Source organism: Mandrillus leucophaeus, unplaced genomic scaffold, assembly GCF_000951045.1.
Source record: "Mandrillus leucophaeus isolate KB7577 unplaced genomic scaffold, Mleu.le_1.0 Scaffold627, whole genome shotgun sequence".
Classification (NCBI taxonomy): Eukaryota; Metazoa; Chordata; class Mammalia; order Primates; family Cercopithecidae; genus Mandrillus; species Mandrillus leucophaeus.
In genome coordinates, this window is record NW_012106775.1 from 120,315 (window position 1) to 143,046 (window position 22,732).

The 22,732-nt window shown below is 47.1% G+C and overlaps 1 protein-coding gene and 1 pseudogene across 3 annotated transcripts in view; one reads left to right on the plus strand and one right to left on the minus strand.

Moving 5' to 3' along the window:
- Positions 1-22,732, plus strand: part of ATXN7L1 (ataxin 7-like 1) — a 280,106-nt gene that overhangs the window by 63,596 nt on the left and 193,778 nt on the right. The gene's annotated exons all lie outside the window — the stretch shown is intronic.
- On the minus strand, positions 958-1,626 carry LOC105554087 (annotated as a pseudogene).

Sequence of the window (22,732 nt, forward strand, 5' to 3'; positions counted from 1 at the left end):
AAGGAATAACTGAGACTTGGTAATTTATAAAAACAGAGGTTTCAGCCAGGTGCAGTGGCTCACGCCTGTAGTCGCAACACTTTGGGAGGCCGAGGCAGGTGGATCACCTGAGGTTGGGAGTTCAAGACCAGCCTGACCAACATGGAGAAACCCCATCTCTACTAAAAATACAAAATTAGCCGGGCGTGGTGGCACATGCCTGTAATCAAAGCTACTCAGGAGGCTGAGGCAGGAGAATCGCTTGAACCCGGGAGGCGGAGGTTGCATTGAGCCAAGATCACACCATTGCACACCAGCTTGGGCAACAAGAGCAAAACTCTGTCTCAAAAAACAGACAACAACAACAAAAACAGAGGTTTCATTGGCTCACAGTTCTGCAGGCTGTACAGGAAGCATGGCACCAACACACCTCCTTGGCATCTGGTGAAAGCCTCAAGAAGCTTACAATCATGGCTCAAGCCAAAGCAGGAACAGGCATGTCACATGGCGAGCGTGGGAGCAAGGGGGTGGAGGGTAGGTCCCAGACTTTTAAACAACCAGATCTCGCATGAACTGAGCAATAACTCACTTATCACCAAGGGGATGGTGCTAAACCATTCATGATGGATCCACCCCCATGATCTCATCACCTCTTAATAGGGCCCACCTTCAACATTGGGAATCACATTTCAACATGAGATATGTTGGTTTATTATAACTGAGTCTTCCAAGGACATGGAGGGAAATATGCAATTTAAAAAACCCAACCCGGCCAAGCGCCATGGCTCACGCCTGTAATCCCAGCAGTTTGGGAGGCCAAGGCGGGCGAATATGACTTCCTGGTGATAGGTACACTTTGATGATTTTCTTGAATATTAGTTTGAAAGGCTTTGCTTCTATTGCTGTGACCTACAGGCATTAGGATCAGATGGGGTGGAGGACATCTGAATGAGGCACACACTTTTTTTTTTAAGGAATAAACAGTCTTTACTGGGCTCAGACCAGGAGTTCATGGATTTTGTGGGCCTATGTGTATTTGTCAGTTTTCTTCTCCACGTTCTTTTCACCCTGTTTCCATAGCCTCATGAGCTGTTTCTTCTTCCGATAGTGTATCTTGGCTTTCTCCTTCCTCTTCTCCTTCAGGGTGGCTGCCACTGCCTGGTACTTACAGCCAACCTCGTGAGCCAGGTGCCCCATGTAGGCAAACTTTCTTGTAGGCTTCAGATGCATGACCTCGAGGGCAGCAGGAACCACCATCCGCTTTTTGTTGTCATAGGGCGGTGGGATGCCTCAAACAGCTTGAGGGGATCCAGGGCAGTCCTGCCTCGCTTGGTCTCGAGGGACAGCATGCCTCGAGGGCCGCCGGAAGGTGCGGATAGAGGCCCGGAAGTGGTAGGGGCCTCGGGAAGTGGTAGAGGGGCCTCGGGAAGTGGTAGAGGGACCTCGGGAGAGGTTGGTGTTCATCCGCTTGCGGAGGAAGGCCAGGTACTTCAACTTGTTGCTGTAGAAATAGCCAGAAATGTTGATGCCCTCACAGCGCACGACCTCTACCTTCCGCCCCAGCAGTACCTACTTAGCCACAATGGCCGCCAGGCGGCCCAGGACATGGCCTTGACCATCGAGCACCAGGACCTGCCCCTCTGTCATCTTCAGCAGCCCCCTGGGAAAGGATACTTTTTTTTTTTAATCCCAAACACAAGTTAATGCAATTTGCTTTGCTCTAATTTTAAACTTTTTTATTGTTAAATATCCAGCATATACAAATTTTTTGTTACATAGTCAACCCGGATACAGAAAGAAAACAAATGTACAAACTCATATGAGGCCATCACCCTTTGTAGGGTCACCAAGATGCCATTTGTGAACCCCTCCCAGTGACTGATCCCCTCCCCACAAGAGTAACTTTGATCCTGAAATTTAAAAACTGAATTAAATCCAATGGGTAGGAAACCATAATTCTCAGCCAACTATCACAAGGACAGAAAACCAAACACCGCATGTTCTCACTCATAGATGGGAATTGAACAATGAGATCACTTGGACACAGGGTGGGGAACATCACACACCGGGGCCTATTGGAGAGGTGGGGGGCTGGGGGAGGGATAGCATTAGGAGAAATACCTAATGTAAATGATGAGTTGATGGGTGCATCAAACCAACATGGCACATATATGTATGTATCAAACCTGCACATTGTGCACATGTACCCTAGAACTTAAAAAAAAAAAAAAAAAAAATCCAATGGGTAGATTAGCTGTCCCCATGTGTTTAACAACAAGGGATAGAGTCATAATCTTTTCTAGCTGCAGTGTTTTGGGGTCCTGAGTGGTTCTGGTACCCCAGTTTTTAGGTAAAGCATTTCCCCTGGGTACATTATGCATTTTTATGCAGCTTTATCCTAGTACATGCCAGCTTCAATGCATACTGCATCTTTGGAGCCTGCAGACTTACCCAGTAGTGCCCAAACTTTTGGGGACCTCCTTTTCTGAATTATCTTAAGTTGGTAAGACAGCTAGATGGTTCCTTTCTTTTAAACCAAAGCTGTGTTAGGACAGCTGATCATTCAGCCTTGAATTTGGGCCATTACAGAGTTAAACCCTGAAAGAGTCGTTTGCTTTCACCTTGAACATTCTAAGACTGTTATACTGATTCTAAATCTATTTCAAAAGACAAGGGGCTGGGCGTGGGGGCTCGCATGCTGTAATCCCAGCACTTTGGGAGGCTGAGGCAGGAGGATCCCATGAGGATCCCCAGCATGGCAAAACCCCATCCCTACAAAAAATACAAAAATTAACTGGGCGTGGTGGCACATGCCTGTAGCCCCAGCCACTCAGGAGGCTGAGGCAGGAGGATTGTTTAAGCCCAGGAGGCAGAGGTTGCAGTGAGCTGAGATCTCTCCACTGCACTCCAGCCTGGGCAACAGAGTGAGACCCCCATCTCAAAAATTTTTTTTTAATTTAAAAAGACAAGGATTTTAGCCCAGGCATCTTGTTAAATTGAGAGTCTGGTATCCAGCACTCATCAGGATGCTTTTGGAATGCTTGTGAAACCTCAGTGATTTTCTTACAGCTTCATTTGATTTTATATGACTTTTAACTTCTTATTTGGAAATAATTTCAAATTTCCAAAAACATCAAAAATAAGAATAGCACAAAGAACATTCTATAGCCTTTACCCAAATTCAACATTTATTTATTGAAACAGGGTCTTGCTGTGTTGCCCAGGCTAGAGTGCAGGGGCTCAGTCATAGCTCACTGTAACCTGGAACTCCTGGCTCAAGCAATTCTTTCACCTCAGCCTCCGGAGTAGCTGAGACCACAAGTGTATACCACTGCGTCAGCTAATTTTTTATTTTTTGGGGTCGGGGGAGGCAGATAGAGGTCTTGCTATGTTGTCCAGGCTGATCTCAAATTCCTGGCCTTGAATATTGCTCCAGCCTCAGCCTCCCAAAGTGCTGGGATTATAGGTGTGAGCCATTGCCCTGGCCCAACTATTGTTAACATTTTGCTCCATTTGCTTTGTCCTTCTGTTTCTTGGGGATAGGCAATGGGGGGGAGAGAGACCGATCCAGATGTATTTTTAATAGTCGCACATAATATTTTTCTGAACCATTTGAGGGCAAGTTACATTCTTCGTGGTATTTTACCAATTACTTCAGTGTATGTGTCCTAAGAATAGGAATATTCTCTTACATAACCTCAGTACAGTTTTCAACTTCAGTAAATATAACATGCAAGCATTTACTTTAATATAATCAGAAGAAAAAACCACCAACAGACAGTGGTTTATTTTTTTCTACACACTGAGCAGTAGGCTTCCATTTTCATGTGGTTTGCATACAGCAATCTTCAAGTCTAATTGTTTCAATCTTATTGAAATTGCTTTCTCCTGTATCAACAATAGGTAGAGGGTGCACATTTGATTGAATAGGTAGAGGGTGCACATTTGATTGAAATCTCTGTTTTCAATCAAATGTTTGTTTACTTTCTGCCCTCATTAGGGTCTCTAAACACATCAGAGAGATAATAAAAATAAATATCCCATCCGCTCCCAGGCCTTGGAAATGAGAGAGTAAACACCAGTATAATTTAACACTTTCCTAGTCCACTGGGAAAATGTTGCCTTTTTATGTCTACAGCCCTTTAGGAGGAGAAGCTCTCGGTTAAATAAAATATCCTTTGTATCCTCTTTGCTGAGCTTCCTCTCCTTGACTACTTTCACCAGAACCCCGCCTGCTGGGGTAAAATTCTGGTAAGTGACCCATGCCTGTTCCCCCTGTTTTCTAAATTCAGTGGTCAATGTTTGTGACAGCTGTCATCAGCTGCATCTTACTGTGCTCCCCGCGCTCTGCAGTGCTCTGCAGGGTTCTCGGCTTAGAGAACTTAGCTTAGAACTCCTTAGAGTTCTTGGCTTGTCCCACATAGGAACGAACCTTCCAGAACATTCCAGCTCCCAACTGAAGGTGAGACAGCACAGACATTTCCCACTGGGGCCTCCACTTGGGCCAGGAACAGGTACGGTGAGGGTGGCAGCGATGTTGGGAAACTTCTTGGCAGCTGGGCCCCTTCCCTGAGGGCTGCGGGGAAGGGAGCATTACAGGAGTGCTGTGCTTGGAAGTTTTCAGCAGCAGGAAAATCACATTTATAGGTTCTGAATCTGAACCATTTCACACTGAGAATTTTGCAATACTTCCTCTTTCTCCTCCTCCACCCCAACCTCTCATTTTGAGTTGCTTTGTCACCCCATTTCTCCTATTAAAAGCTAGTATATATAAAAATCTCTGGGTGCTGACGAGTTGATGGGTGCAGCACGCCAACATGGCACAGGTATACATATATAACAAACCTGCACATTATCCACATGTACCCTAGAACTTAAAGTATAATAATAAAAAAAAAAATCTCAAGGCAGTGCATCCTTAAATTGTTTTCTATCAGAGTTTTCTAAAAGCAGTTTAAAATTCAGCCAGTGCCCTTCTCAGATTCTCCCCGGCCTCCAGACCCTCTCCCCAGAACAACCTCTTTAAAATCTTTTTGTTATTTTTTCTGGTGTTGACCCCTCTAAATTAGATGCTTAGACTGCGTTCCTGATTTATTGGTTTTAAACACTATCTACTGACTTCCTGTTAGAAGAATTTGGCCCTCTCGTACCACCCACCCTCACTTCTCCTCCCCATCCTCCCAGTAAAGCTATACAGGTGGGCAAAATTCATGGTCAGTGTTTACAGTGTGATGGTGATTTAAATATTATTCACTAAGGAGCCAACTATTGTACTGGGATTCGGTTTCCTTTCTTATACAACTTTTTGTTTTTCTTTTAGTTAATAATCGCCCTTAAAAGACTACTTTTTCTATGAGATACCCATTGCACGTTCTCCCAAATGCCTACCAGTGGCATCTGCCAAACGCTCACAAGCATCCTGTGAACTCTCGGTCCCCAACTCCCGAATCCTCCACCTCCTGCTCCAGCCTAGACTTGTCATTCCCTAGGCAAGCTGCCGAGCATCATGCAGGGACTTTCTTTCGCTGTGCCTCTGAGGCTTAGATCCCTGTTTTTCTTGGATCTATTTCTTCCTACTTTTTAGTTTGTCCATTTTAGGGGAGAGTACATCCTCTGACAGCTTCCTGAGAAAGTGCCTGGGAGGCAAAGTTTTTAATGCCATGTGGGTCTGAAAGTGCCTTTGTCCTTCCTTCAGTCTGAATAATGGTTAGTTGGGTATAGAGTTTTCAGCTGAAAATAATTTCCCCTCCAACTTTTGAAGCTAACACTTCATGCCTTCCAGCTTCTGGTGTTACTAATGAAAAGCCCAGTGCCATTCTAAGTCCTTGATGCAACCTGTTTTTCTCTCTGGAAGTTTATGAGATATCCTCTTTATCATTTTTTTAAAAAGCTAAGTGATCTCAGTGTAGAACATTTAGGGGTTTCAGAATCACACAACTCTTAATAATAAGGTAGAAAGTCAGCCTGCAGTGTACATACCTTTTCCTAGAGCCAAGCACAAAATGCAAATGTGAGATTTCAATGATTTCTGACTCTCAGATGGTCTTGCACCTGGTACTTCTCCCCCTCTTCACTCCATAATACCTGGTTCTTCAGGCACAAGTAAGCAGTTTTCAGAATGTCTGAGAGAGAGGAAATGAACACCTTTATATCCGTGTAAGAGTGATTTCACATCTTTTCCCTGAAGAGGCAAAACTGAGGTGGGGACAGAGGAATAGGAGAGCATTGTGGGTCCCCCTCCCCAGAAAGGACCAGTCCCATCTGCTGCCCCCCACCCTGTCTTAGCAGCAGTTCCATTTCTTATATGTTTTCAGTAAATAGTAAATGATATTTTGTAACAGTCCTATGAACTGATTGTTCTAGACTGGCAATTTCTGTGAAACCAAGTAATAAATACAAAGCCCCAGGAGGAAGCCATTCAGAACATTCTCTTCTTATTTAAAGAATTTATTTGTACATGAGATTTTCTGTATCTTTTCTGAATGTTTAGCCATGAGGAGTGAGAGACAACTTAAAATGTTATCTTTTAAATTCTGCAAGTATTTTGCAACTCTGTCAATCCCCTTTCTGACTCTTCTGCCCTCCTTTCTCATACATGATTCTTCCTCACATGTATTTTAAAGGATTTCTAAGCATTGGAGTCAATAAGCCCCTCTAATGAGGAAGGAATTAAGAAGTAGAAGAAAAAACTAAAAACAAAAAGCAACTGCCTGAAAGTCAAGTAATCATAAAGTACCTATTAATAACCTAAAATATGTAAATATAATCCAATAGTTATGCTAATGCATATAGGCATCCTAGCTTTCCTATTCCTCAGACATAGACCCTGGGGGGAAAAAAAAAAAAAATCCTGCTGGAAAACACTGAATTGATAGTTTCTCTCCCTTCTCCCTATCCCCTTCTTCAACATCTTCATCATCATCACAATCATCATTGCCACCAAAGCTTCAAGTGGTAGGAGGCGGGGCAAAGATAAAGTTTATTGAGTTTTTAAAAGCTCACTGAGGTGAGGATAGTGAATTGCCAAGTCAGTGTCAGGGGGTCCATCAGCACAGCTGCTGGCACTGGGATCACAGTTGGAGGCCGAGTGAGAGAAAACACTGGATGGTCCCCAGGTAGAGAGGATACATCCTGAAGGGCAGGGTCTGAGCACCTGATGGATGTGGGACCCTACAGAGAATGGGGACTGCTGTGAAGTTGGGTTTATTAGACTGATTTTCTGAGGATAACGTCTCCTCTGGAAGGACAGCTTTTGTGTAAGGTGAAATGGTGGAAGAGAGGAAGAGAGGATTGAGGCTAGAGGGGCATTAAAAAGAAAGATTTGAGACTCGGAAAAGTGGGACTCATACTGGTGGGAGGAAATTGGAGTCCAGGAGAGATGGAGAAATTATCAGAAAACACCCAGCTATCTCAAATTCAGAATTCAGGTTCGGATAATGACATCCTAGGATACTGGGGGGAAAAAGAGAGAGAGAGAGAGAAAATTGCTTTTGGTAAGCTTAGCAGAGTTAGAAAAGGAGAGGTCCCAAAAAACAGAAAGTGGCCAAATGATTTTCTGGTTTCCAGAAAAGGGAAAAAAAAAACAACTTAGTTTCAGAATTTACAGATAAAGGAAGAGTCTAGTGTGCACTGTTAAAATTATAGATCGTGAATACTAGAAAAGAAGGGAGTGAACACCAGGAGCCAACCTGGGTTTACTAAGAACTGTGTACACCAGAGAAATCCCATCTCCTTTTCTCCTGGGCTGGGAGGCCAGGGAATATTATAGATATAGTGTCTCTGGTTTTAACAAAGCATTTGGGAAAAGTCTGTCATGTATGTGGAAAAGATGGAATCCACATGAAGTCATACAAGTAGGTAAATTCTTAACAGGTTGAAAGGCGGTATCTGTGGAGAAGTCAGTGAGAGCAGGGATCTTTGTTTTGGTGGTGGGGTGGTCTAGTTTGGTTTGGTTTGGTTTGGTTTTGTCTTGTTTTTGAGACAGGGTCTCACTCTGTCACCCAGGCTGGAGTGCAGGGGTGCAATCACAGCTCACTGCAGCCTCGACCTTCCAGGCTTAGATGATCCCCCACCTCAGCCTCCCAAGTAACTAGGACCACAGTGTGTGCCATGCCCAGATAAACTTTTGTAGTTTTTCTAGAGACAGAGTTTCATCATGTTGTCCAGGCTGGTCTTGAACTTCTGGGCTCAAGTGACCTGCCCGCCTCAGCCTCCCAGAGTGCTAAGATTACAGGTGTGAGCCACTGTGCCCAGCTAGATCTTTGTTTATCACTGATGAATTCCTGACACCTAGAGCAATGCCACAGTGGGTGCTTAGTAAATATCTGTACAGTGAGTGGGCCGTAACTGAGCCAGAGGGACAACTGTAGGGAAATGTTACAGACTTCTTTCCTGCCCCTGTCCTGCTTCGTTTCATATTAAGGACTCGAGTAAAGACGTTGATGATGTGCTCAGTAAAGTTTGTGGAGAACAGAAAGCTAAGCCTGAAAACTAGTATGGAAACTGACGGAATCAAGACCCGAATATCTTGCTAGTCTAAGTTACATCTCTCAAGATCTAAAAGTTTAACAGGAATATATGTAAACTACTCTTCTTGAGACTTGGAAATCAACTGAACAGGTACAAGAAGGGGAGATATAACTTAAGAAACCTTACTTTGAAAGTTCATGTGTTTTCATTGACTCCAAACTTAGTGTTAATACGGGTTATTAACATAACCCGTATTATGAGGCCCATTTCAGCCATCCGTGTTTGGATTCATCAGTTTCAGCAAATGCTTACTGCAGGCCTGCTCTGTGCCAGGGAGCTGGTTGTGTACAGAGACAGACATCCCCATCAACCCCAGGATAGGAGATGAGCACTAAGGTTGAGGCAAGGGTAGCATCCAGTGGGGCTTGAGAAGGGAGCAGGGTGCCTCCCTGTGCCTGGGGTGGTCCAAAGCGTTCACAGGGCAGGGGAGCTCTTAGGCTGAGACCCAGAAAACAGGAGGGAAAGGGGCAGCTGGCAGAGGAGACAGTTTGTCTGAAGACAAGGTGTGGGGGCCATTGAGAGTGGTCTGTTCAGTGAGCTGTCTGGGACTTAGCCTGTGAGGGAAAGAAGAGAGGTGGCTGAGGTAGGCCAGCAGGGAGGCCTTGGCCCACCAGGAGCTGTGGGGCCAGGGGAGAAATGCAGGTGCCAGCACGCGGCACTCTTGGTTTCCTCCTACCTCCTGGGCTGTTCCAACTTAGAGTCCTTTGCTAGTTTCTGCTTCTCCCAGTTTTCAGCTTTGGAGTGCCCCAGGCTCAGTCCTTGGCCCTCTTCTCTTCCCATGTATACTTTTATTCCTTGCTGCCCTCATCCAGCCCCATGGCTATAAATGCATTCTATTTGCATACATGTCCCAGACTCCTGTCAGCAGCCTGGGCTTTTCTCCTGAACTCAGGACTCAGACGTCCCACCACCTGCTTGACATCTCCAGCATTTAACATGTGAAAAACTGAATTGTTAGATTACCCCCTGTAATAGTTTGCTAGGGCTGCCACAACAAAGTACCACAAACTAGATGGCTTAAAATAACAGAAATTCTTTCTCTCTCAGTTCTGGAAACCAAAAGTCCCAAGTCAAGGTGTTGGTAGGGCTGCAGTCTCTCTGAAGGTTCCAGGGCAGAATCTGTTGCATGCCTTCCTCTTTGCTTCCAGTGTGGCTGGCCATACTTGGCTTTCTGTGTCTTGTAGCCGCGTCACTCCCGGCTCTGCCTCCTTTATCGCGCAGTGTTCTCCCTGTCCACCTTCACATCATCTCCAGGCCTGTCTGCATCTCTTCTCCTCATCTTATAAGGACACCAGTCATATTGGATTAAGGCCCACCCTAATAACCTCATCTTAACTTGATCACTTCTGCAGAGACCTTGTTTCCAAGTAAGACCACATTCACAGGTACTGGATAGGACTTCACCATGTCTTTTCAGGGACCCCACAACTTTCTTCATCTGCAGCCTTTCTAGGTTAGCTGATAGCCACTTCATTCTTCAGTTGCTTTGGATGGAACTGTTGGGATCATCCTTGACTCCCACCTTTTTCTCCCGTCCACATCTAGTCCACCAGGAAACAGGTTAGGTTCAAAACCAACTGCTTCCCCCACCTCCACTTCTGCTGCCCTGATCTGAGCCACCATCACCTAAATTACTATAAAGCCAAGTATCAGTTCATGTCACTCCTCTGCTCAAAAGCCTGCACAGCTTCCCACGCCACTCAGAGTCACTGCTACAGCCTTTCCGCCGCCCCCATGCCATCCCCGGCTTCAGTGCCCTCTACGCTGGCTCATGTTGGCTCCTGCACACAGGCTAGCTTCTTTGCTCTCCCTCATATGTCCTAGACTCTCCCCTTCACTGGACCTTTGTGCTAGCTCTTCCCTCTGTGCGAAACACCATCCCCTAGATGTGCTCCAGCCTCACAATCTACCTTCTCACCTTATTCTAGTCTGCTCAGATATCACCTTCTCAGTGGCACCCTTTTTACAATTCCAGCCAGCCTTGCCACCCAGCCTTCCCAGCTCCAGTGGTTTTTTTTAGTAACAGTTTCCCCTTTCTATACCAGACATTGTGGGGAATATGTATTGTTTGTTGTTTGTCTCACCTGTTAGCATGTGATGTATACAAGGCAAGGGGCTTGTCAGTTTTGGTCACTGGTGTTTCCCAAGTACCTAGAGCAGGGGAGAGCCAGGACTGGGCCCAGGTCTCCCTGGCTCCAAGGCCATCCTCTGGCTGCTGTGAAAGACCACTTTGAACTATGCAAGGGTAGATCTCTCCGACATCACATCTCGTTTATCCTCCCTGCCCCGTCTTTTGCCATCGTCCTCAGTGACTTCAGTATCTCTGTGAGCCTACTTGCTAAAATAGAAATTTTAAACTGTACAGAAAGAACATGGTGTTATGTTCAAGAGATGGAGTCTGGGCTGGGTGTGGTGGCTCACACCTGTAATCCCAGCACTTTGGGAGGCCAAGGCTGGAGGATTGTTTGAGTCCAGGAGTTTGAGGCCAGCCTGGGCAACATAGTCAGACCTCGTCTCTATAAAAAATTTAAAAAATTAGGTGGATATGGTGGCATGTGCCTTTTGTCCCAGCTACTCGGGAGGCTGAGTTGGGAGGATCACTTGAGCCCAGGAGGTCAAAGCTACAGTGAGCTATGATAGCATAAATATACTCCAGCCTGGGCAACAGAGTGAGACCCTGTCTTGGTGGGGGGGAAAAAGGAGTCTGGAGCTACTCACATAGCAGGTAAGCATAGGCACCTCACTTCACCTCCCTGTGCCTCAGTTTCCTCATCTATCAAAAGGAGGTGATCATGCTACCTTACCTCGAAGGGTTTCTGTGAGGGCTAAGTAAGTTAATATATGTAACCACTTGCCATGGAAACAGTGAGTACCATGTCAGTATTATTGTAAGAATATATATCTGAACCTCAAGGACACTATGTAAATGAAATAAGCCAGTCATAAAGGATCAATACTGCCTGATTCCACTGATACAAGGTATCTAAGATAGTTGACTCATAGAAGCAGAGCATAGAATAGTTGAGTGTCAGGGGCCGGAGGAAGGAAGAAGTGGGGTTGCTGCTCAGTGGGTATGGAGTTTCAGTTGTACAAGCTGAGTCAGTTCTAGAGATCTGCTTTACAACAGTGTGCTTATGGTTAACCATACTGTACTGTACACTCACAAATGTGTTAAGAAGGTAGATCTCATGTTATGTGGGGCTCTTTAAACCACAACTTGTTTTTTTAAAAGGATGTAATGTATTAGTCACTAACCCTTTGTTTTACTGAATTTTCTCAAGGTTAAGGGACTTACCCAAGTGCTCGCAGCTTGCTAATGAAAGAGGATGACAAGAATGAAACCTCTGACTTCCAGGGCTCTTTGCCCTGCTCCAAGTCAGGCATCAGTCCTGTCTGTGAAAATCCAGATTATCAAAGGACCATAGTATAAAAGGGCTGTGCAATATGGGGAGGTGCATCCACCCTTCCTTGGGAGAAACGCCTCACATGTTGGCTTCATAAAACGCTTCTATGCCTCATAGGTTGGGCAATGAGAAATAAATAATCCAGACAGTGGTGTTTTTGATAGGTGGCTAGAGCTTCCCAAACACGGGGAGTAAACAAAAGAACCATCTTAATTTCAAGCTTCATTAGAACTACCAAAGACTGAAAAGTCATTTTTCAAAATGGTGGGTGGTGCCAGGGCTCTATCCCCACCTGGAAGGGGCACTTGATCTGTAAAAGCAGCAAAAATAATTGTGTCTTTTATGTCACTTGAGTAGAAGCTCCTGTCCCAATTAATTCTTATCTCCTCCTCCCTTTATATATATGCTTGGGCTAAGTGACATCCTAGCAGTTTCTTGTTTTGTTTTCTCTCTTCTTAACAAGGAATTCTCTCTGCTTAGGCATTTTAGGTGCTGATTTTTCTCATGTCCCAGAGATGCTTCTAATTAGTTGATGCTTCCTTCCCATAATAGTTCACCACAAAGAGTGGGTTTGGACTGGAGGAGGGAGCAATTTTGTCATCTTGTCAAAGTGCCGCTGATCAGGTTGGCTTTCCTGAGTGCTCATTCATTTTTCCACCTCTCTGGAAATGGAAGCAGCAAGCAGCAAGCTCCTTGCTGAGTGGAGCTGGAAGTTGCTGGGTTTTGCTGTCTCCCCAGTGCTCCCCAGCACCCTTTGATGAAATGCTGCCTCGGAGCCTTTGCAGTAGAGCTTACTAGAGAAATTATCTTTTCCTTTCGCATCAGTGGAAAAACACTCAGCTGGGGACAATATGGCAAAAGCATGCCACTGTCACCTTGTCCCTGAGTAACCTGGCACCCATCAGGGCTGCCTGCAGGTCCTTGTGTGTCCCGGGGAGAAGGTATATAAAGGCCTCTTCCTTTTGCCGCGCTCTAGGAGCACAGTGACCCTCCAGGCCAAGGACAGTGCTGTGTTCTTGGGTGGTTCTGACATTGCAGAAAGAGTCTGTGGACACTAGAGATCCACGAATTATCCTCCAGTGCTTCCGAGCTAGAAGGAGATGCTGGCTCGGGCCTTCTTTAAGGACTTGGATCAGTTAGCTTTTGCTATGCAACAAACCACCCCAAAACTTGATGGCCTCAGACAGTAAACGTTACTTACTATGATCCTGTGGGTCTTCTGGGTGTTTCTTCTGGTGTGGATAGCACAGCCTGGGCTGGATGGGCAGAGAGGCCCTCCCTCACCTGTCTGGTGGTTGGGAGGCTGCTCGGTCTGGAGAGGTCTGGAGAGGTCTGGGCAGGAACTGCTCACTCGTGCTCCGTGTGGGTCTGTCCACGCCACCGCAGCCCAGCCCGGGCTTTCCACATGAGGGTTCCAAGGAGAACAAGAGAGGGCACACAAACCCAGTGCAGAAGTATTTTGTAAGTATCTGTCACGTTTGATGATGGTCTGTTGGTCAAAGTATGTCCTGTGACTGAGCCCAGAATCAATGTGAGAAGAGGGCACCCAAGGGTGTGAAGATAGGAAGGTGTAAACAACTGGGGGACCATCCCTGCAACAGTCTACCCAGGAGTGCCACGTCAGAAGGTGTGTCCTGTTCTCACCTTGCATGGGTTTGTGTCAGTATGGGGCGGCTCTTTCAAGGAAGAAATGAAAGGCTCTTTTGAGGTAGGGAAGCACGGTGGAGTTTGACACACGGTGTTCAAATTCTGCGCAGCGTTGACCAGCAGTGTGACATCGGGCAGGTGACTTGACTTCTCTAAAGCCTGAGTTCTTCACCTCTAAGCTGGGTCTGGTCAAGTCTCCCTCGTGAGATTCTTCAGGACACTAACTGATGTTTGTGGAGCAGGTGTGTGGCATGTGGTCAGCACCCAATGTAGCTGGCATTGTGGCAGGGCAGCAGAAAGGCAGCTATGCTGGGAAGTTGGACAGTGCCAACTCCTGGGACAACAGGTGGTCGTCCATGCACAGGAAGCTTGGCTGGACCCCTGGATGGCAGTGTGCCCTGGCGCAGGAGGCCAGGTGAAGATGGCAAAAGGGAAAAGGAGGCTCTACTGGCTTCTTGCAGACTAAAGCCCCGTTCACATATTTGTAGTTTAAAATTGAAACAAGTCACCCTTTCTTAGTTGTACATCCCCCAGAGCAACTGCCAGTTGACTTCCACACCCTATTTTTTCCCCAGAGCTTTCACTCCTTGTCAGAGGCGGCGGACACTGCAGTGCTTCCCACGTGGCTTCTCTGTGCCTTTGACTGTGTTGCTGGGTCCTCCTGGACACTTCCTCCTGACTCACCTCTTACCTCTGCGAGCGTTCCTCTCAGCTTCCTTCACTGGCCCCTTCCCTTCTCTCATCTTCTTGTTGTTTATTGGTGTTCCCCAAATTCTAGCCTTAACCCTGTTGTCAGACAACAGTTTCACAGGGAGACCTGCACAACCCCACCATGGCCCCCGCCTGCTCACGATGTCCCCACTCGGTCTCGCTGGCCCCAGCTTGCCTCTTGGACTGCAGATCAGTTTCTCACACTCAGTAGGCTGCAAAACAAAGCTCTCTTCCCCATATGTCCTCAGTCTGCTCGGGCTGCTATAAGAAAGTACCATAGCCTGGGTGGCTTAAACAACAGAGATTTCTTTCTCACAGTTTTGGAGGCTGACACCCACGATCAGGGTGCCCGCGTGGCGAGTGGACGGGTGCTCTCTGGGCAGAGAGAGCCCTGGGTCTCCTCCTCTCCTTACAAGGGCACTAATCCCATCATGGAGCTCCACTTTCAGGTCCCCATGTAAACCTCATCATTCCCCAAAGGTCCCATCTCCTAATACCACCTCACTGGGGGCTAGGGCCTCAGCACATGAGTCCAGGGGGACGCAGTTCTGTCTCTAGCACCATGTAACCTGCATTCCCATCTGTCTCCCCCCGTTCCCAGTAAGCCAAGCCAGGAAGCTCTAAGTCATTTCCCACAATGGTCAGTTCCAAATAAATGTCTCTCGTGTCCTGCGTCCTCTCTGTCCCTGCATCCCCAGACCCTGCAGCAGCCCTCTCACCTCCAGGCGTGTTCCAGCAAGCTCAGCATTGCTTCCAAAACAAGCACCGATCACTGCTCTCTGCATTCTCTCTCTCATACTCACGAGCACATGGTAAAACCCTGCCTCGCACCTCTCTGGCCTTATCTCCTGCCCTTCCCCCCAGCATCCTCATTCCCTGCTACACTCACCCACCCGTGGCACCCTCACCAGGCCAGCACGTCTCACTGCACTGCATTTGCTCTTGCTGTTCCCACGACCTGGGCTACTCCTCCGCCTGCGACTGCCTGGAAGCTTATGCTCATCTGTCAGGAACCTACTCTGGGGTCATCCTGGTGAAGCTCTCCCTGCCCTCTGCCGCAGCGTGAGCCACATACATGTCCTGTTTATCACTTGCCAAGTGTACTGTGGGCTTGTGAGTCTCGGCCTGTCCCCTTTCATGATCTGTGAGCTCCTTGAGGCCATAAATCATCACATTCATTTCTCTGTACCCCAGTGTCTGGCATATAGTCAATGACAATAAATAAGTGTTGGATAAATGAGTGAGTAGATGAGGGCAGTGGGTGAGACCAACAACCTCCTGTTTCCCACACTGAGTCACCCCAGGTTCCCCACTGGCACAGGTGCCACTAGCTGCCAGCCCCCTGAACTTCCTGCATATCCAACTTACCAAGTCCTGGAGCAGCTGGAGTTCTCCTTCCCACCCTACAGCACTAAGGCCCCTGGCAAGCTCTCACCCACCCCCAGAAAGGCCCCTCATAGAGAAAGCCCTTGGCACCTTAGCCAGAGCCCATGGCTCCCTCCTCTAGCACGCTTTGCCCTTTCTACCTGTTTAATCATGCCACTTTATGCCATCCCATTCTCTAACTGTCTGGTTCAAGTTAGCCCTTTATTACATCAGCTCACTCTACTGTCCGGCTCATTCATTGTGTTAAGTGTGTATGTTGTCCTAGCTGATCCTCATTGTAGACAGGAGCTTCTATTCTTTATTGGTTCTTGGACATTTGGTAAATGCTACACCACGGGTATTTATTCATAACTGACCTCAGAGTTCTTGTTACTTCCCTGCCTGCCTGTCTCCCTTTCTCCCAGCTGCCCTCCTCTTTAAAAAGGCACAGTGTCCTAAGAGTTAAGATTCAGCAGACTTGAGTTCAGGTTTTGGCTCCAGCATTCCCATACTGTGAGACTGGGAGCCAATAGCTTAACCTCTTTGAGCTTCTATTTCCTTATCTATAAAATGGAGATAATGTCACCCCTGCAGGGCTGCTGTGAGGATTAAATGAATCAATCAATGAACAGCACTTAGCACAGTACCTAACATGGAGTAAATACTCAATAAATGCCAGCTGCTGTGATTGATGTTTTTTCAATAATATTATTTTATCAATAAATCTTTCCCTTAAGGATCTGTCAGAGACTAGCCCCAGGCCAGCACCTAACACACAGAATAAGTGTTTGTAGAAATGTCAGGCGAGCATGCAAATTTATTTCTAGGGCTTCCCTGAAATGCTTCCCCTTCCTTGTTAGTTGGAATGAGAGGCTAGTTTTCCCTAAGATGTTTCCACTCATCTCCAACAAGAGCTTCCTTCTTATGAACACAGCCCATGTTCTGAACCTTCTCTTGGGGCAGGGTGGGTTACGCTGGCTCTTCACCCGTACACGCACATGTCTGGACAGCCAGGCTCAGGAGTCCCTTCTTAATCTGGCCTTTTTGGAAGCAAGACAGCTAGACCCTTCCCTTCTATTCATATCAGATTTTAGGGTTTGCTTTCCTGGTTTGATTTGGTCTCAGCATAGCTGTCACCTGTCTTGAAGGGCTTTTCTGGGAAGACACCCTGAGGGACCTGACAGGGCATCCAGGAAGACTCTGCTCCAAGGCCAGGAAAGGAAGCTGGGCCCCTACTTCTAGCCTCTGGAGCTTGGCCAGGCGGAGGGATGCCCATTTCTCTCCCTCTGGTCAAGGCTGGTAGAAGTCCTCCCCACTGAGAGTCAGGGAGGCGACAGGGACACAAACCCTATTGAACATAGCTCTTGGTCCCTTACCTGTGGAGGGTTCCTTCCTGGACCACTTAGCCGTCTCAGAGAGGGGACAGTATTATAGTCCCATCTCTGATCACTGGAGAGGCAAATCAAGCACATGATTCTCACCCCTGAGCCTTCCCTATTCCAGTTCATAACTGGGTGGAAATAGATAAAATCATAGGCTGTTCCTATGGGAAGGTACCCTTGGGGAAGTCTAGGCCAGTGCCGGGTTGAACAGCTACATCAAAGTTACGTGGAAAGCTTTGTTCCAAAATGCAGATTCTTGCAATGGATGCATATCCAGAATTTCCAGTTCAGTCAGGCTGACTGGAACGCAGTCATCTGTCCCCTAAGAGCTCCTGAAAGATTCCAATGCACAGTTAGGTATGGACCCATTGACCTGTCCCATTGCCTTATCTCTTTTTTTTTTTTTTTTTTTGAGACGGAGTCTCGCTCTGTCTCCCAGTCTAGAATGCAGTGGCGCCATCTCGGCTCATTGCAGCCTCCGCCTTCCAGGTGCAAGCAATTCTGCCTCAGCCTCCTGTGTAGCTGGGACTACAGGTACCAGCCACCACGCGCGGCTAATTTTTGTATTTTTAGTAGGGATGGGGTTTCACCACGTTGGTCAGGCTGGTCTTGAACTCCCGACCTCAGGTGATCTGCCGACCTCAGCCTCCCAAAGTGCTGGGATTACAGGCGTGAGCCACCGCACCCGGCTCCCACTGCCTTATCTCACCAGTAAAGATATAGGGTGTTCTAGGGCCCCAGAGAGGTCTCATGCCTTGAAAAGTTAGTGATAAAGGCCCAGAGCACCGAGGATACTGCTCAAGTTCTGCCACCTTCTCACAACAGCCAGGGCTGGAGCCGTGCCTCCACTGGATAGGACCCTGGACATCAGGGTGGGACCAGCAGAGGAGCACTGACTCATGGGGTCCCAGTAGGCCACGTTCCCAGGGGAGGTGAGAAAGAGCTAGGGCAGAGAAGAAGGGCCCTCGGCCATTTCTTTCAGAGCCCTGTGGTGTGGATGCATGGATGCCGTCTGCCTTGGCCCACTGCCCTTCCTGGCCTCCCATGGCAATGTAGGGGCCACTCTACAACCCACCATTGCTGGGCAGGTGCAGAGTAAAGCCCGTGTGTTGCATTGAGTCCTGTTAAGAGTCTAAGTGGAAGATGGCTGGCTGATGGATTTGACATAGGGGTAGAAAGTAGACGTGGGACAAAGTCAGAGTTTACCAATACAGGCAACTCCAAGTCCTGAATAGATTGAAGGGGTTTTGTTTTCTCATGTGGGCATTTGAACCTTCTAGAAAGATGGGACCATCCAGAGATACCCAGCCTTGACCCCAGCAGTTTACACTATGAAGCCACTGGAATCACAGACACAAACCCCATAGAGACAGGTCATGCCTCTGAATCAGAAACTTCATTTAAACCAGGAAAAACAAAACTGTGTGAGCCCTGGGCAGCCCAGGAAGGGGAAAGCCCCACGCTGGAGCCAGGCTGCTGTGCTGGGTGCTGGAGGGAGCCTTCTGCCGCCAGGAATTAAGGGCCTGGAGCTGCAGTTCCTCTGGACTGTGTGGCCGGGCTGGTGGTGTTACAGAAAGGTGGGATCTTTGTTTTTCCTGGTAAGCGAGAGGCAGTTTGATGGCACTATGAAAAAGCTTCCTCAGGCATGCAGACCTTAAGTAAATAAAAGCACAAAAATAGATTTTTCAAACCGTGTCCTTCCAGAGCATAGTAGGATTTACTGGGAAATTGGATTGAATTTTCCCTGACTCACCTGACTGCTGAGTGGAGGAATTTAAAGGAAAGGTCTTTGTTTCCCCAGTGGTATATGCTGAAACAGGGCCAACTGCAGGGCTTACGGCTCCTTATGGGTGACCTTTTAAAAGGCAGCTGGGGGTGTCTGAACAGCAGGCTGGGGAGTGGGGGCTGACGTTTACCTAGACCACCTTACCTCTGAACCCAGAGATGAGAGATTGATTGTCCAACCTCTGCCCCATCCTCATATTATAGATCGGCTTCCTGAGGTATAGAGGCCACTGGGCAGCCCTCGGGAGAACAGAGTTGCTTTTCTAGTGCTGATGAAGGATTGGCCCTGAAGCGTCCATGCCTTGACTCGTTCCACTTGGGTATCAAGACTGCAATTTGCTAGATGGTTGGCCCAAAGCTAGGGTTTAGGGCATGACCACAGAGCACAAGGGAAGTTTTCTCTTGAGCCAGGCTGTGCAGATTAAAATGCTAGAACATCATTAGCATCTTAGGAAGGTTTTCAGACACCAGGCTTTAAGTGACCCCAAACCTTCCCAGACCTAAATTTAATGCCGTGGGCCACATTCCATAGAGTTTGGGTTCCTGCACAGAACTTTATTATGGATGAGAACCAGTGGTGTGCCAATACGGTGGCTCTCTGAAGAAATGTAAAAGCCTTGATGTGTAGTGTTTGCCAATGTTCAAGGTGTAACTACTCCCACTGTGCCAATTTCAAACTACCAATGTGAAGTCTCTAAATATGAAGTTGGGAAAAGATGTGCACAATTGGCTGTCATAAGCAGTTCCATGCGGCTCCAGCACACCGTTGAGCTCATGGACCTCCAACACATATATCCAAAGAGCTCACAAGTACAGGTGATTCAGAGGGGCAAACTGAACCATGTGCCAGGTGTACGCTCAGTACCCCTGCATGTACAGAACACTCTTTCCCCTTAGCTAACAGAATCTTTTAACTAGCAAGAAGTTCCATATTACCAGGTTAATACTGGGATATATCAGTGAGTGTCTCTACTTTAGTAGTGATCACGATAGGACAATGATTGGCTAAGTTTAGGAGCTGTCAGATCCCTTGAGGAGCTTGCTTAAAAGGCATCCTGCTCGACTCCACACCCAGAGAATCTGATTTCCTAGATCTGAGATGGGATCTAGTCATCTGTATTTGGCAAGAAAGTTGCAGGTTGTATTCACACTTTGAGAAGCCCTCATCTACTGTTTGCTCATCCTGTGGCTTAGATGCCTGGAAGTTCAAAGTCTGGTGACTTTTAACAGTGATTTTATTCTTCATACTAACTGTTTTGCTCCAGAGAAACTTCATACTAACTGTTTTGCTCTGTGTTTTTTTAAGTCCCACCATGCAAAATCTGATTCTAAACAATAATATGTATTGACAGCATCCCAAATATCAGACATCAGACATGTGTTATCCCATGTTATTCTGACAACTACCCTATTATTACCACCCCATTTTGCAGATGAGGAAACTGAGGCCCAGAGAAATTTCCCAAGGAGGTAGTGCTAGAATTTAGGTTCAGGCCATCTGACTCCAGAACCTGCATTCTAAGCATAACACTGGCCTGCCTCTATAAAACAGTGTTCCTTTGAGGGTCTTTGGCTTTTTACTGAGCTAATTCAGGCTAAAATTCAGTTAAATTTCTTGAGCATTTAATTGAGTACCTATAAGATGCTATCACTGGCATAAGTTATCTCATTTAATCCTAGCAGCAACCTTACAGGGGAGGTAAGACACTGTTTTCTGGAAGAGGAAAGGGAGATCCAGAGATGTTCTGTGCTTGCCCTGTATTGCACAGCCAGCTAGAGGCAGAGCAGGAATTTGTTGCTCATTCCACTACCCCACAGCTGCCCAGCTAAGTTTCCTGTGTGGTTCTTTAGTCTAAGGCAGCTTTGATTCATTGGTGCTTTTTTAAGCATTTGAGCACGTTTCTGGCAGTCTTCACTTTTGACTGATAAATGTCTGCGTCTGTATATAAAACAGTGTACGAATGGGAAAGACAGCCGTGTCCACCACTATCTTTAAACACCAGACAGAGTGGGCTAAGTGCAGCACTAAGATGCAGAGGAGCATGCAAATACAGAGAAAGTGTTTGTTGTCTCTTCAGGAATTGAAGAAGGCTTCCTGAAGGAGGTTACACCAAGCTGGACCTTGAAGGATACATAGGATTTTGGCGAGTACGGAGGGAGGAGTCGGGAATGGGCAGCAGTGAGAGAGGATTTGGTGGAAACTGAAGCTGGGAACCCAGGGACTGGGGCCCAATCACAGGGCTTCATGAATCTTGCCAACAGTATCGCTTTTTTCTTTGGCCCGTAACTAGTTTCATGCTTGACTTGTGATTAAGGACACTGTGATTTTTCTCCTGTAGCTGATCGATCTTATTTTCCATTACCTTAAAACAACTTTTTGTAGCTCTTCTATGGGGGAGTTTTAATTCCTGGGCCCTTGTGCTTTAAGCCCCAGCATCTTCAAAGTGGTCTTCCAGGCACAGGCTGCTGGCTTGAAGGGCCCAGATGTGCTGAGATGCCCCAGTGCTTCTTTCTGTTCCCTTAGAGCAAAGGTGTATTTCTGTCCCTTGGCAGCATTGGTGCAGTCGATAGCCAGTCCAGCTGGAGTGGTTCTGGCTCCCTTTATAAGCACCCATTCCTGGGAGAATGCCTTGGGATATCTGTCAGCAGCTTCGTGTCGTCTGGCTGTCCTGGTGGCTGGAGTGCTTTGAAGACCGATTCCCAGGGACTTTACACAGTTCCTTTCCACTGTTTTCTGGCTCTCCCAAGTGGACACTGACCTCGATGGAGCCAAATGGCACATTTACCATTTACCTCTGAGCTCTGGCAGCATCATTTGGACGATTATTGTAATCTTGAGGGACTTGCGGGACTCCAATAGCCTTGACTAAAGGCCTTCCATAGGGGGGAAAAAAGTCACAATTGCTTTGCCAGTTAGAGATCAATCACAGCCAGAGCCAACTTCTGCTTTCCTCTTGGAGACACTAACAAGTGCCACAGGATCAGAGGTCTCTCGCCCTAGACCCTCTGAATAGGAGCCCAGCATGACCGGTAGGACCCATTAAGACCATCAGCCGTGGGATTGCCTGTCATTCCTGGACTCTAGTCTCAGGGATTCCAAGCAGTGTGTCTCTTCTTCATCCCTGAATCTTCAGGCAGAACACTGATATAACCCCCCACCACTGAGCAGGGGTTGGTGTGTGCAACATGATGGGGGAATTTTCTGGAGTGGGCATTTTCTTGTGGTCTCCATCACATGTTCTGGATGACATTTGTAGTAATAGCTTGATAGCTGAGGCCTGCTGTGATGCAGTCCCACTGGCAAAGGCCTCTCCTTGTGCCTTTACAAATGTCACGTTCCTGCACGTGCAAGGCACTGCAGGAGGGCTTCTTTATGGACTCTGCTTCCAGTGTAGTCCTGCAACATGTCATCCAGGAAATCTCTCAGAATGCTGTGTTGGGACAGGTGGTGCATCTCTGTCTGTGGTAGAGGGATGCTGCTGCCTGGCGCCTCCTGAGGCCATTCAGTCCATTTCTAAATTAAAATCTCTAAACAGTAAAAGAAGACCTAGTGAGAACTGCTTTTCTCATCATTGTTCTAGTCTTAGCAGAGCTATGAGAGCCCTCAGTACAGGGTTTTGGCTCCCACAGACAACTGATCATCCGCCTCATTTCTTTGCCTGGGATTCCTGTCTTTTTTCATCCAAATAAAAGAAAAGCCTCTTATCATGTGAATCTCAAGAAGCAATATGGCGGACACCAAGTTCTTCAGTATACCTCAGGGTAGCTATTTTTTGATTCCAAAGTCTACTTAAGTGTCAGAGAGAAGGCTGAATTCAGTTGCCTAAAGGAGATCTTCAAGTAAGACTTCTACTTAGCTCCTACTGTGAATGGAACTATGATAGGGTGGGGAAGATGAAGATATGCCTGAGCCTAAGACAGGCAGAGGCC